The following is a 14,308-nucleotide window of genomic DNA, read 5'->3' as shown; positions in this document are numbered from 1 at the left end:
TGTAGTATACTGTTTTTAAGTCATTTGAGTGTAGACTGAGGAGTGGGATAACTGGGGCAAAAAGTGGTTCCATTCCCAGTTTTCCAAGGAATCTTTGAACTGCTTTTCATATTTGCTACACCAATTTGCAGTCCCACCAGCAATGTATAAGTGTGCCTTTTCCCCCACATCCTCACCCAACACTTATTGTTGTTTGTATGTATTATTTTTTTAGAACCAAAAGAGGCTTTTAATGCTGAAAAATACAATAACTGAAATTTAAAAATTTTTTATTAATTGCTCAAGACAATACAATGATCTTGACATATCATACATTTGATTCAAATGGGGTATGAATTCTCATTTTTCCACGTGTACAGATTGCAGGATTACATTGGTTATACAGCCACATTTATACATATAGCCATACTAGTGTCTGTTGTATACTGATGCCCTTCCTATCCCCGCTTCCGCTCTCCTCCCCTCCCATCACCTCTCTCTACCCCATCTATTGTGACATATTTCTCTCTCTTTTTTTTCTTTCCTCTCACACCATCATACATGTATTTTGTATAACAATGAGGACCTCCTTCCATCTTCTGTGCAATTCCCCTTCTCCGTCCCATTCCCTCCCATCTCTGTCCCATTACCCTGTTTAGTGGTAATCTTCTTCTCATGCTCTTCCTCCCTACTCTGTTTTGAGTCAGTCCCCGTATATCAAAGAAGACATTCTTCTTTTTTAGGCATTGGCTAACTTCACTTAGCATAATCTGCTCTAATGCCATCCATTTCCCTGCAAATGCCATGATTTTGTTATTTTTTAGTGCTGAGTAATATTCCATTGTGTATAAATGCCACATTTTTTATCCATTCATCTATTGAAGGACATCCAGGTTGGTTCCACAGTCTAGCTATTGTGAATTGTGCTGCTATGAACATTGATGTAGCTGTGTCCCTGTAGTATGCTCTTTTAAGGTCTTTTGGGTATAGTCCAAGAAGAGGAATAGCTGGGTCAAATGGTGGTTCCATTCCAAGCTTTCCAAGAAATCTCCATACTGCTTTCCAAATTGGCTGCACCAATTTGCAGTCCCACCAGCAATGTGCAAGTGTACCATTTTCCCCACATCCTCACCAGCACTTGTTATTGTTTGACTTCATAATGGCTGCCATTCTTACTGGAGTGAGATGGTATCTTAGGATAGTCTTAATTTGCATTTGTCTGATCACTAGAGATGGTGAACATTTTTTCGTGTATTTGTTGATTGATTGTATGTCCTCCTCTGAGAAGTGTCTGCACAGATGCTTAGCCCATTTGTTGATTGGGTTATTTGTTTTCTTGTTATTTAGTTTTTTGAGTTCTTTGTATACTCTGGAGATTAGAGCTCCATTTGAAGTGTGAGGGGTAAAAATTTGTTCCTAGGATGTAGGCTCCCTATTTACCTCACTTATTATTTCTCTTGCTGAGAAAAAAACTTTTTAGTTTGAATAAGGCCCATTTGTTGATTCTTGATTTTAATTCTTGTGCTATACGTGTCCTATTAAGGAGTTTGGAGCCCGACCCCAAGAGATGGAGATTAGGGCCAACTTTTGCTTCTATTAGACGCAGAGTCTCTGGTTTGATTCCTAGATCCTTGATCCATTTTGAGTTAACTTTTGTTCATGGTGAGAGAAAGGGATTCAATTTCATTTTGTTGCATATGTATTTCTTGTTTTCCCAGCACCATTTGTTGAAGATACTATCCTTTCTCCATTGCATGCTTTTAGCACCTTTTTCTAATATAAGGTAGTTGTAGTTTTGTGGATTGGTCTCTTCATCCTCTATTCTGTACCATTGGTCTACCTGCCTGGTTTGGTACCAGTACCATGCTGTTTTTGTTACTATTTCTCTGTAGTGTAGTTTAAAATCTGGTATCCCTATACCACTTGTTTTACTCTTCCTACTTGGAATTGCTTTAGCTATTCTGGGTCTTTTATTTTTCCAGATGAATTTCATGATTGCTTTTTCTATTTCTGCGAGGAATGTCGTTGGGATTTTGATTGGCATTGCATAAAACCTATAGAGTACTTTTGGAAATATGGCCATTTTAATGATATTAATTCTTCCTATCCATGAATAAGGTATATCTTTCCATCTTCTAAGGTCTTCTGTTTCTCTCTTTAGGGTTCTGTAGTTTTTGTTGTATAGGTCTTTCACCTCTTTTGTTAGGTTGATTCCCAAGTATTTTATTTTTTTTTTGAGGATATTGTGAATGGAGTGGTTGCCCTCATTTCCATTTCAGAGGATTTGTCACTGATATACAGGAATGCCTTTGATTTATGCATGTTGATTTTATATCCTGCCACTTTGCTGAATTCATTTACTAGTTCTAGAAGTTTCCTAGTAGAACCTTTTGGGTCATCTAGGTATAGGATCATGTCATCTGCAAAGAGTACTAATTTAAGTTCATCTTTTCCTATATTTATGCCTTTAATTTTTTTATCTAATTTCTCTGGCCAGTGTTTCGAGACATTTATTGAATAGAAGTGGTGAGAGAGGGCATCCCTGTCTTGTTCCAGATTTTAGAGGGAATGCCTTCAATTTTTCTCTATTTAGAATAATGCTTGCCCAAGGCTTAGCATAAATAGCTTTTACAATATTGACATAAGTTCCTATTATCCCTAGTTATTCTAGTGTTTTGAACATAAAGCGATGCTGTATTTTCTCAAATGCTTTTTCTGCATCTATCAAGATGATCATATGGTTTTTGTCTTTAAGTCTATTGATGTGGTGAATTACATTTATTGATTTCCGTATATTGAACCAGCCTTGCATCCCAGGTATGAATCCTGCTTGATCATAATGCACGATCTTTTTGATATGTTTTTGTATCCTATTTGCCAGAATTTTATTGAGGATTTTTGCATCTATGTTCATTAGAGATATTGGTCTGTAGTTTTCTTTCTTTGAAGTGTCTTTGTCTGATTTAGGAATCAAGGTGATTTGGGCCTTGTAGAATGAATTTAGAAGTACTCCCTATTTTTCTTTTTCCTGAAATAGCTTGAGAAGTACTGGTATTAGTTCTTATTTAAAAGTTTTGTAAAACTCTGCTGTATACTCATTCGGTCCTGAGCTTTTCTTGGTTGGTAGTCTTTTGATGGCTTCTTATATTTCCTGCATTGATATTGGTCTCTTTAAGTTGTGTATATCCTCCTGACTCAATCTGAGCAGATCATATGACTTAAGAAATTTATCAATGCCTTTTCTATCTTCTATTTTATTGAAGTATAGAGTTTCAAAATAATTTCTAATTATATTCTGTATTTCTCTAGTGTCTATTGTGATATTGCCTTTTTCATCCTGTATGCTAGTAATTTGAGTTCTCTCTCTTCTTCTCTTTGTTAGCATGGCTAAGGGTCTGTCAATTTTATTTATTTTTTCAAAGAACCAACTTTTAGTTTTGTCAATTTTTTCAATTGTTTCTTTTGTTTCAATTTCATTAATTTCAGCTCTGATTTCTATTACATTTTCAGTTGTTTTGCTCTTCTTTTTCTAGGGCTTTGAAATGAAGTATGAGATCATTTATTTGTTGGCTCTTTCTTTTTTTGAGGAATGAACTCCAAGCAATGAATTTTCCTCTTAAGACTGCTTTCATTGTTTCCCATAGATTCTGATATGTTGTGTCTGTGTTTCATTTATCTCTAAGATTTTTTTAATTTCCTCCTTGATGTCTTCTGTAACCCATTGATCATTCAGTAACATATTGTTCATTCTCCAAGTGATGTAAGATTTTTCTTTTTCTTTGATCATTGATTTCGAGTTTCATTCCATTATGATAAGATAAGATGCATAGTATTATCTCTACTCCTTTATAATTGCTAAGAGTTGCCCTATGGCATAATATATGGTCTATTTTTGAGAAGGATCCATGTGCTGCTGAGAAAAAAGTATATCTGCTTGATGATGGTTGATATATTCTATATATGTCGGTTAAGTCTAGGTTATTAATTGTGTTATTGAGTTCTATAGTTTCTTTATTCAACTTTTGTTTGAAGATCTGTCCAATGGTGAGAGAGGTGTAGGGAAGTCACCCATAATTATTGTATTGTGGTCTATTTGTCTCTTGAACTTGAGGAGAGTTTGTTTTATGAATGTAGCAGCACCATTATTTGGGGCATATTTATTGATGACTGTTATGTCTTGTTGGTGAATGGTTCCCATTAACAGTATATAGTGTCCTTCTTTATCCCTTTTGATTAACTTAGGCTTGAAGTCCATTTTATTTGATAAGAGTATGGCCACCCCTGCTTGCTTCCAAGGTCCAAGTGAGTGGTATGATTTTTCTCAACCTTTCACCTTCAGCATGTTTATGTCTTTTCCTATCAGATGAATCTCCTGAAGGCAGCATATTGTTGGCTCTGTTTTTTTAATCCAGGTTACTAGCCTATGTCTCTTAATTGGTGAGTTTAAGCCATTAATGTTTAGGGTTACTCTTGCTATATGGTTTTTACTTACAGTCATGTTTTTTTTTTTTAATTTACTTATTTATTTATTTTTTAATTTGGTTTGTTTTTCCTCTTTGATTAGTTTTTCCCCCTTTGCTGAGGTACTTCTCACTGTTGGTTTTGGTTGTTGTTTTTCATTTCCTCTTCATGTAGTGTTTTGCCCAAAATGCTTTGCAGTGCTGTTTTTCTGGCTGCAAATTTTTTTAACTTTTGTTTATCATGGAAGGTTTTTATTTTGTTGTCAAATCTGATGCTTAATTTTGCTGGATACAATATTCTTGGTTGGCACCCATTATCTTTCATCGTTTGAAATATTTTGTTGTAGGATCTTCTCGCTTTCTGTGTCTGTTATGAAAAATCAGCTGTTAACCTAATTGGTTTACCCCTAAATGTAATCTGCCTCCTTTCTGTTGTAGCTTTTAATATTCTCTCCTTGTTCTGTATGTTGGATATCGTCATAATAATGTGTCTTGTTGTTGGTATGTTTTGATTTTGTATATTCAGCTTCTAGGCTTCTAGGATTTGGAAATTCATTTCATTTTTCATGTCTGGAAAGTTTTCTAAAAATTTTTTATTTATCAAATTGCTCATTCCTTTGGTTTGGACCTCTATACCTTCCTCTATCCCAATGACTCTTAAGTTTGGTTTTTTTATGATATCCCATATCTCTTGGATGTTTTGCTCATGGTTTCTTACCAGCCTTTCTGAGTTGACTAGACTCTTTTCAAGATGATATATTTTTGTCTTCATTGTCTGATGTTCTGACTTCTACTTGGTGTACTCTACTGGTGATACTCTCATTTGAGTTTTTAATTTGGTTTATAATTTCCTTCATTTATAGGATTTCTGTTTGTTTGTTTTATAACCTCTATCTCCCTGTAAAGTTGTTCTTTTGCTTCTTGAATTTGTTTATGTAATTCTTTGTCAAAGTTATATTTCATTGTTTGCATTTGCTGTCTAATGACCTCTTTAAGATTCCATTCCATCTGAATCAAGTATGCCTTGAGTTCTTTATCTGACCATTTCTCTGATGCCCCTAGCATCTCCTGTAAATTTAAGCTCTCCTGCATTGTTTGTGTTCCTTTTCTTCCTTCCTTTTTATGATGCTCGAGTTTGTTTCCAGCTCTGTTTGACTGATGTGTTACTATTTTCTCCTATAAATTTGTTTTGGTTTTGTATGGCTCCAAGATCTCTCCTTTGTGATGACAGACAATGTCTAGAGATGTTGGGTTTAATTGTAATTTAAAGTTAATTCATTAGTTTCATAAAAGGCATATGGATTCTGATGGCTTATAGAGAACTGAGGTTTGGTCTTAGACTTTATGTTTAGGCCAGATGATGTGATGGTATGGAGGTTAGTATATCTTAGCTACCTTGGAAGATTGCTCTACTGAAGGGGGATATTAACAGGAGAATAGACAGGAGTATTTGGGGGTATCTAGGGACTTAGGAGCACTATAGACAGCCTTGGAACATTCACCTATTTGCATTTAGTAAATTACACATAATAGAAGTCATAATGCTTGGGAAGAAAGGCAGGGGAAGGGGAAGGAAGAAATCAATAAAGTTTCTTCAAGATAAACAAAAATGAAAGTTTGTGAGCACCACAGCCTAATTGAGGTTTATCAACTTGTGCCCATATCTCTTCTATCTCTGGGCACCTGGCCTTTGAACTCAAAGCCAGGAACCAATAAATGCTGTGAGCTGCACAGAATCCCCTTTGAACAGAGCATCACCAGTGACTAAGCAATCTCTATGGGTGCCTTCCCACCAAGAGTTCTCAGAAAGGCATACCTCTGCCTTGGGATATGTCAAAGAAACCTGTAATCATTCACCATTCCTGACATAATATTGGTTTTTATTTTCTATAAAGCTAAACTGCAAGAGTGGTAAGTCTATAGCCTAAGTGACATTGACTTCTTTAGTTGGTGATCATTGGGTTTCCATTTTTATAATGTAAAAATGAAGAAATATGTATCTTCTAGGTTTTCATTGAGAATCATATTAAATTAGATAATTGTAACTTGCTAAGTATGATGTCTGTCATATAGTCAAAATATTTTTAAAATCCTAAGATACTCATATCTTTTAGATTTTTTTCTTCCTAAAGAATGGATAAGATTAAGTGGTGAAAGTCTAACATGGGGAACTGAAGTCTAAATTTACTGAACTGTTGTGTTCCTAAGGGTTTTTTAAAATTCATTCCTAAGGAAAGGTAAGGTATCCAACCCCATGGAGAAGTTAAAAATTTGTCTTGGATTGGAAAAGAGATTAAGATGGATTGGGATAACCTTTGCCATGAGAGTGTTCCTTATTCATACGTGTTCTCTTTATGTGTTTATTCCATTAGGTACCATTGGAGATTGGAAACATCATTTGACTGTGGCACAGAATGAAAGATTTTATAGAATATTCAAGAGGAACATGAGAGACTTTCCACTGAAGTTCATCTGGGATATAAATGAGGAGTAGAATTGTAACCAAGTGTAAAATAATTATATAAAAATGTATTAATCAGAGGGTGAAATTTAACTTATATACTAACTTTCTACCTATCATTTAATTATTAATTATAAAGCTATTGAATAAAATGAGTAAACTATGCTTAGATTAGTTGCCATTAATTTGATGAATTCTTTGACATATCAAAGCTTAAATTGATTTGGGAAATGGCTACCTGGATCACCTGCTTGAAAACAGGAAAATAGAAAGCATAAAACATGACTTGTTTCTAAAAGTCTTCAGGGAGTATTTGATAGTGTGTATTTTTTTATTTATCTATAAATAAGTTAAGGATCAACAAACATTAACAAGTCTATCTCCCATCCACATCCCACGTGGGCAGTAGAAATGGGTTTCCTCAGTGGGCTGGCTCTGGAATAAAGGCTAAGGAAAATAGATTAATGAAAAAACCACAGAACACAGGAAATATTTTTTAAAGAACAAGGACAGGATGGGATAGCCCATCATACCCTTCAAGCTTCCACACTAAAAAGAGCAAAATGGAACCTGTGATTGCTTTATTTATATCATTCAACTTCAAAGGCTTTCCATGGAATGTTCTTTGCTGAAAAAAGTAGAAGGTGGGCTATACAGTTTCCAACGGATTATGCTCATTTGCAGAGCTACTGAGGGATCTTCCTAGTAAACTGGAGATAAAGATCATGTGCCTTGGGCAATCTATAGGTTGGAGGAGCCACAGATAGTTCCCAAGGAAAAACCTAAATCTCCCTGGCTTTCATACTGAGTGAAGACCTGCAAATAATTCATGGGTGGCTTCCTGCATCTATTGTTCTTGCAATTAAGCTTCAATTCTTTGGTTTCAAAGTTTTGTTGGGGTCTAGGGTTGTGGCTCAGTGGTAGAGCACTTGTCTCGAACATGTGAGGCACTAGATTTGATCCTCAGCACCACATAAAAATAAATAAAGCTATTGTGTCCACCTTCATCTAAAAATATTTGTTTTTTTAAAAAATTTTGTGAATATTGAAATGTAATAGTAAGCAGAATATTTGAAGAAGTCATGCAGCAATTCATGCAGCAACAACAAAGTTGTCAAGTAGGGGCAATGGGAGACAAAGAAAAACACAAAGACTTTTTTAAGCAAAAGCTGGGGCCAGGTGGGACACTGCCCTCTGATGGAGGAACTAGCTCAGAACTAGCTCAGCATGTTTATTTTATCAGGTCTCATTATCAGGAAGTCAAACCACAGAAGTTCTGTAATTGTTCAAGGCTTTTGAGTTATTAAATGGCTCCTATGTGTACTAAAACATCACAGAGATAGAAACATTTTTGTAACTATCCTGCTGTACCCAGAATACCAGTTCACTGGAACATCTGATAACTATTAGTATCAGAGCCAGATATCAAGGCCGTGCACATCCTTGCCTTTTGGCAAGGAATGTTTCCCAGGTCTGACTTTTGCCACAGGAACAGCCAATAACCAGGGCTCATCCACTCCTCAAAGTGGACTAGTTATTTACTGCTTCAGCCATTATGTATTTGGATGAAAACAAAGGTTATAACCATAGTGTGTCATTCATTAAATCTATGCAACATAAAATTTAATAAATATTTAAGATAAAATTATTTTAAATACCTAGAAAACTACTGGTGAGTATGTTTACAATTCTCAAAATGAGAAAAACATAAAGCATAAAAGCAGTAAAAGAAACCAAAAAGGAAAAGTTTAATGAATTTAAAATCATAAACATTTAAGAGTAGCACCATTCATAATGGACACCAAATGGGAACAAACTATATTAATCTGCTGCGCCCCTCCCCTGACTCAGGCATTGGCAAGGCCCTACTGAGGTGGATGGCGCAAGGCGTCCATCCTCTGGAGGAGCACAGTATGTTTCTGGGAATGGGCTGGTATGTTTTTGTATTCCTTTAATAAGTATAGTTGAGACTTCTCATATGACCATTAAGTATGAAGGAAAAAACATTACTTTCTCAATTAATGCAACTACTTCTAAAGAATAAATCTGTTTGCTTTAAATGCAATGATTCATCTGTGGAACGTAAATTATTAATGTTCAATGAAAAACCCCCTTTAGGAAAAACAGTCATGGAAGTTTTTGAGAAATTAAATTAAAATCTAGAGAAGAAGAATTAATGTTAAGAAGACAGATTAGCGCTTAGTACTGGGCAACTTGTTCTTGTTCCTGTACACAATGGTTTGTGTTCTTGCTCTTGTTTGGTTAAAATTAGTAGTCTCTCTTTTCAAGTTAACCACTTGCCATAACTGTGGTGCCACTTCTATTCAGTAAGTCAAGAAAGAATAGTGAAGGTATAGGCTAATAGTCTGGGACATTTCTAACTATTATTAAAAGCTAACTAAGCAGAAACAGCTCAAAACAAAACGCTAACTGAAAGTAAAAATGCTTGCTTATGCCTAAGCCAAGATATATTCTTCTTATCTAATTGTAGCTATGCAATATTTTGTTTCTTTGAATAATGACTCCTGTTTTGTAACCACAAAGTACTGTGACCCTGCCAAAATGAAAGGTATGTATGATTAACTTCACAAGTAAAGACTGGGGTTCAGCACCTTCACTTTTGTGTCTTCTCCACCCCCCTTTCACTGACTTCTCACCATTCGTTTGTCTCCTGAGACCCCCCTGTTGGAGCTGCACTCTGACATTACTCAGCTTTATGATATTGAAAAAAAACACCTTAGATAATCAACCCATAAAGAGGAAAGTTTTATTTTAGTTTATGATTTCAATGGTTTCAGTCATGATTTCTTAGCCCAGGGCTTATGGACCTGTAGCGAGGCATTACATTATGGTGGGAAACATGTAGAGCAAAGTTGTTCATCTGAAGACAGTTGGAAAGTATACAGAGAAGAAGAGGAAGAGGCCAGGGTCCTAAAATTCCCCTCAAGTACAAGCCACCATGACCTAACTTTAGTGCACTAGGCCCTACATCTTAAAAGTGTCACTTTCTCTGAATATCATTAAGGGCTGGGGAATAAGCTTTGAAACATTAGTCCCTGGTGGACACTTATCAAAGTCATTAAACAATGCAACATCTGTGTATACTCCAAAAAAGTAAATTATCACATTTCAAATGATGAAACTAAATATTGGTAATGATGAGTGAATTACAAATACTTGAAAGACATTAAAGAATTACAGAAACATATATTCAGTAGAAGAAAACCCTGACACAAATTTCAAGTTTCATTACATAAGACTCAAAAACACATGAAACTAATCTATGGTTTCAGAAGTCAGGAGAATATTTACCTTTGGGGACAGGGTGGTAACTAGACAAATAAGAGAACTCCTGAAATGTTAGGAATATTCTTTTCCCTGCTCAGTGCTAGACATTTTATGATTATTCATCTAACTTCATAGGTATGATTTGTGTGTTTTTCTGTATTTTTGTAATACTTTTATAACATTTACAAAATAATTCATAATTATGAAAAATTTCTAAAGAACAGGAAAAGACTTTGCAATCATTAAGTGGTCAAAACATTAATTCATAGTTGGTAAAGTTTAAAAACTGGAATATTCAATGTTGAAGAGAGTGGAGGGAAATAAATAATCTCATATATTTTTGTGGATATGAAAATCACTTCATTACTTTAGAACAAAAGCAAAAGTATCAAATAACTATATTCTATGATCCTGTGATTTCATTTCTCAGAAACTTCTAAACTACTATTTCATTAACTCAATTTTCTATAATAATAATGTTTCTTTCACTACATTTTTTGTTTCAGCTATAGAATACTTTTACATATCCAATACAATTAATTACTTTTAATTTGGAGATAAAACATCTACTTATATCTCCATGGAAAACTGTCACCAGCTGGCCAGGCTGGCAACAAAAAACTACACAAACACAGAAGTACCTTTTTTGGGGATCAGAGGCAGCTCTGAGACTTCAGCTCCTATGTTGGAGGGCAATGGGTGAAAGAAAGGAAAGAGAAAAGACATAGAGCACACCTGAAACCCCCCTATTTATTGAGGAAAAGCCATTCATAGAATATTCCACCCAAATAAGACAAGGGATTGGGTGGAGGCATGAGTGGTGATGTCTTGTGGTCCAGGTGATGTCTTGTGGTCCAGGTTGATTGACATCTTGGGAAGCCACACCTATCTCAGGTGCAGTGTTGGATCACAGGCAGAGCAAGAGGAAAGTCATACATGCCGTGGCACAGCCCAAGAAGCAGAGAACGCCTGTCCAGTCCCCTCATAGGCTCAAATGCACATAGCTCACACACACAGTCCATGGATGGCTCGCTACAGAGAACATAAATCTTTCATTTTTGAAACTCTTAGTGCAGCTTTGTTAGTCAAATACTTTGTTGAAAAAAAGAATAATTTATTTCTAACTAGCTTATGTAAAAACATGGTAGCTCATTAAAATGATTTATATAATATTAGAAAAGGATTTTTCTTGAAAGTATGAAGAACCAGAACCAGGCAGTAAGAAACAATCAGTGATTCACATAGTTTTCAGCTTTTGCTTTCCTTGTCTATTGGCCCTTACAAAATGGGGCTTGATGAAACTTATCAAGACATACCTCCCATAGTGAGTACTCTCAGGTAGGGCCAGACCACTGCTTCAGGCAGGAGGATGAACCCATGGGAATTTCATCTTGAGCTACTCCAGGAGTCAAAACTCCACTTTTTGGCCTGTTTCTCATTCATCTCAGTACAAAGAGGTTTGAATTGATGTAACTCAAGCCACAGAATTAGGGCTCCAATGCACAGTTTGCTTTACATGAGCTATATAAGTGTCAATCTTCTGATGGTCAAATCAGATCATGATTGGTTTGGCCTCAGTCTGCATTAATGTCAATATTTCAAGAGCGTGTTTATTTTTCTTTTAGGTAATGAGGAAGCCTCCTTCTTTCCAGATAGTACTATTGGCTTATACTATCATGACAACATATTGTGAGTGTAAATATTTGAGTGTAAATGTTTACCTTCTTTTCTTGGAAAGTCTGAGAATTCTTAATCATTTTTGTTCTGGCAGTTCTGGGAATTGAACCCAATGACTCATAAGCACCAGGTAAACAATTTACCACTGAGCTACCTCCTCAGTCCCAGTCTGAAAGCTCTTGGTGGAGCAATTAGCTTGACTTTCTAGACTGAAGTTCCCAGTGGAAATGCCTCAGCTTCCAATGCCTATTGCTCTGTGATCACTGTATCTAGTCATCCACTGGTCATTGTACATGAAGCTGCTCCAATTGATAAAAAAGTTCCAGTCTGGTTCTGTGGCATATTTCTCTTTCTGTAAGCTTATTTGTTTAGTTTTTTAATGGAAGTGGCCCTTTATATTCTTTCCTTAACTGTGGGAGGCCAACCTTATACGTGACTGAGTTACACTCCCTGGCTGGGTGCTGAGGCACTCAGTCCCAGAAATGCGGCACTCTTCTTGGGTTCAAGGGTCAGTGTCTCATGCATGGGTGTGTCTTGCTACAGCTCCATGGGTGAAGCTATGCTCACCTGTTCCTTCGTAATCTAAACCTTTGCCCTGTTTAAGATAGAATCTTTCATGGAAGTGCCTTGTGTGTGTCCCCTTCTCTTACTGTGTCCTTGGATGTGGCCTACACAGGTATCAGTCAATCTGCTGACAGTGGACTTCATGAAGATACTCAGTCCCCTGAAACCTGGGCCCTTGCCTCATTTCAATAGCTTCTCCTCAATAAAAGGGGTTAGCGCGTGTTCTCGCTCTCTCTCTTTCTGCAGACCCTTAAGGTCAGATGAGCTGTCACAGTGACCTCAAAGAAAAAGGTATTTGTGTCTCTTGTGTAGTTATTTTATGCAGCCTAGTTAACCCAGTTTAACTAGAGTGACCCCTGAGCCTTTTAGTTGCAAGAACAGAAACCTGGCACTCAACTCTTTAGAGAATCCTTTTTCAAGAGTTGACAAATCCAACCTGTTAGAGTAAATAATCTTCAAGATTGCTCAGGGTTGTTGAATTTAAGGTGGACATGGATTTAAGGTTGACATTTGGGTTCTCTAGTGGAATGGCCTAGTATTTCTCCATCAGTCAGTCAGTAGCCACCCTTTGTTTTAGTAAATCCAGGACTTGGTGAGGAACAAACAGCACTGAATTATTCTAGAATGAACTTCTCAACCTCTTGTAGTGATTCATAAGTGCCACTCAATAGTCTGATTGCAGGAAAAAGAACAATCTTTTTGTTGTATGGTCAAGCTGCTTTGACAAATAAGGTAATGGTCATGATATATCTTTCAATGTGTGTAAGAGAATTCCACAGGTGGTTCCTTGCACATATAATCCAAAATCCTTTTGTAAATCAAGCAAGTGTAAAGTATGGGGTGGTTATGAGGCTTTTTTTTAATGTCTCAAAAGTAGATTGGCACTCTTGGATCCAAAGCAAATACTCTATTACTGTTCCTATAAAGGTCTCATATAGGTGGTTAGCTATTAGTCAAGTTAGTGATCCAAAAACATGAGAATTTTGTCATTCCTAGAACCCATATACTGCCTCCCATTCCTGGGTTCTCTAAGGCTCAAAATAACTTGCATATGATCTGATATCAAACTTCAGGTTCCTTAGTAAATCTGTAATCCCAGAGAGTTTACTTATCATTTAGGTAGTTTAATACAGTAATGGTGTTTGGAAAGCAATGTTTGCCATCAGGGTTAGTTATAAACAGATCATCCACACATTGCAAAAAAAATTACTTGATTCAGCCATAATCCTGGCATGTCTTTTGCTAGACTCACATTAAATAGAATAGAAGAGTTTTAAATCCCAGAAGTAGTCCAGCAATTTGGGGTGGTAACTTTGGAATTTGGGATCCTGTTGCTCTAAAGCATGCAATAATTGGGACTTCCTTTTCAGTGAGATGAAGAGGAATGTATACTTTAAGTCCAGAATTGTGAACTATCCATAGTTCTCTGACATCACACTCAGTAGGAATAGAGATTTGATATTGTGGTGTAAATATTCTGGGCAATATTATTAGTCTTGAACAAATTGGTAATTGTAAGTGGGTTTACTGTCAGAAGGATAGAGGTATTATAGGGAATCTGGCAAAACCAACTAAATCTGTGGTTTATAAATTTGTCTAGAAGAGGCTGGAAACATATAAATATCTCTCCTAAGAGGATGTTCTTTCTTCATGAGGCAGGTTACCACCTCTTGGGGTAAAATCTAGATTGGGGTATCATTGAGAACCCTTCTCAGGGTCCTTTTGACCCAATGGCTTGACTGATTTTTTTTCACAGATCTCCAGCAGAATGGATTCAGTTCTCTCTCTCTCTCTCTCTCTCTCTCTCTCTCTCTCTCTCTCTCTCTCTCTCTCTCTCTCTCTCTCTCTCTCTTAACCTAGTTGGCAAGTAAAAGCTGAA

General features: G+C 36.2%; 1 protein-coding gene and 1 pseudogene across 2 annotated transcripts in view; one reads left to right on the top strand and one right to left on the bottom strand.

Moving 5' to 3' along the window:
• Window positions 1–7,901, top strand: part of LOC101965038 (amine sulfotransferase-like) — a 40,241-nt pseudogene extending 32,340 nt beyond the window's left edge. Inside the window, exon 9 of the transcript XR_013424923.1 lies at window positions 6,812–7,901. The product of XR_013424923.1 is annotated as an amine sulfotransferase-like (transcript). The remainder of the gene's footprint in view (window positions 1–6,811) is intronic.
• The window catches only part of LOC101965332 (amine sulfotransferase), a 64,182-nt gene extending 52,489 nt beyond the window's left edge, over window positions 1–11,693 (bottom strand). The window contains exon 1 of the mRNA XM_040283236.2: window positions 11,505–11,693. The gene's annotated coding sequence lies outside the window, so the exon portion shown is untranslated. The remainder of the gene's footprint in view (window positions 1–11,504) is intronic.
• Between the last annotated feature and the right edge of the window lie 2,615 nt (window positions 11,694–14,308).

This window comes from Ictidomys tridecemlineatus, chromosome 8 (genome assembly GCF_052094955.1).
Source record: "Ictidomys tridecemlineatus isolate mIctTri1 chromosome 8, mIctTri1.hap1, whole genome shotgun sequence".
NCBI lineage: Eukaryota > Metazoa > Chordata > Mammalia > Rodentia > Sciuridae > Ictidomys > Ictidomys tridecemlineatus.
The sequence above is the reverse complement of the archived record's forward strand: the minus strand, read 5'-3'. Positions and strand labels throughout refer to the sequence as shown.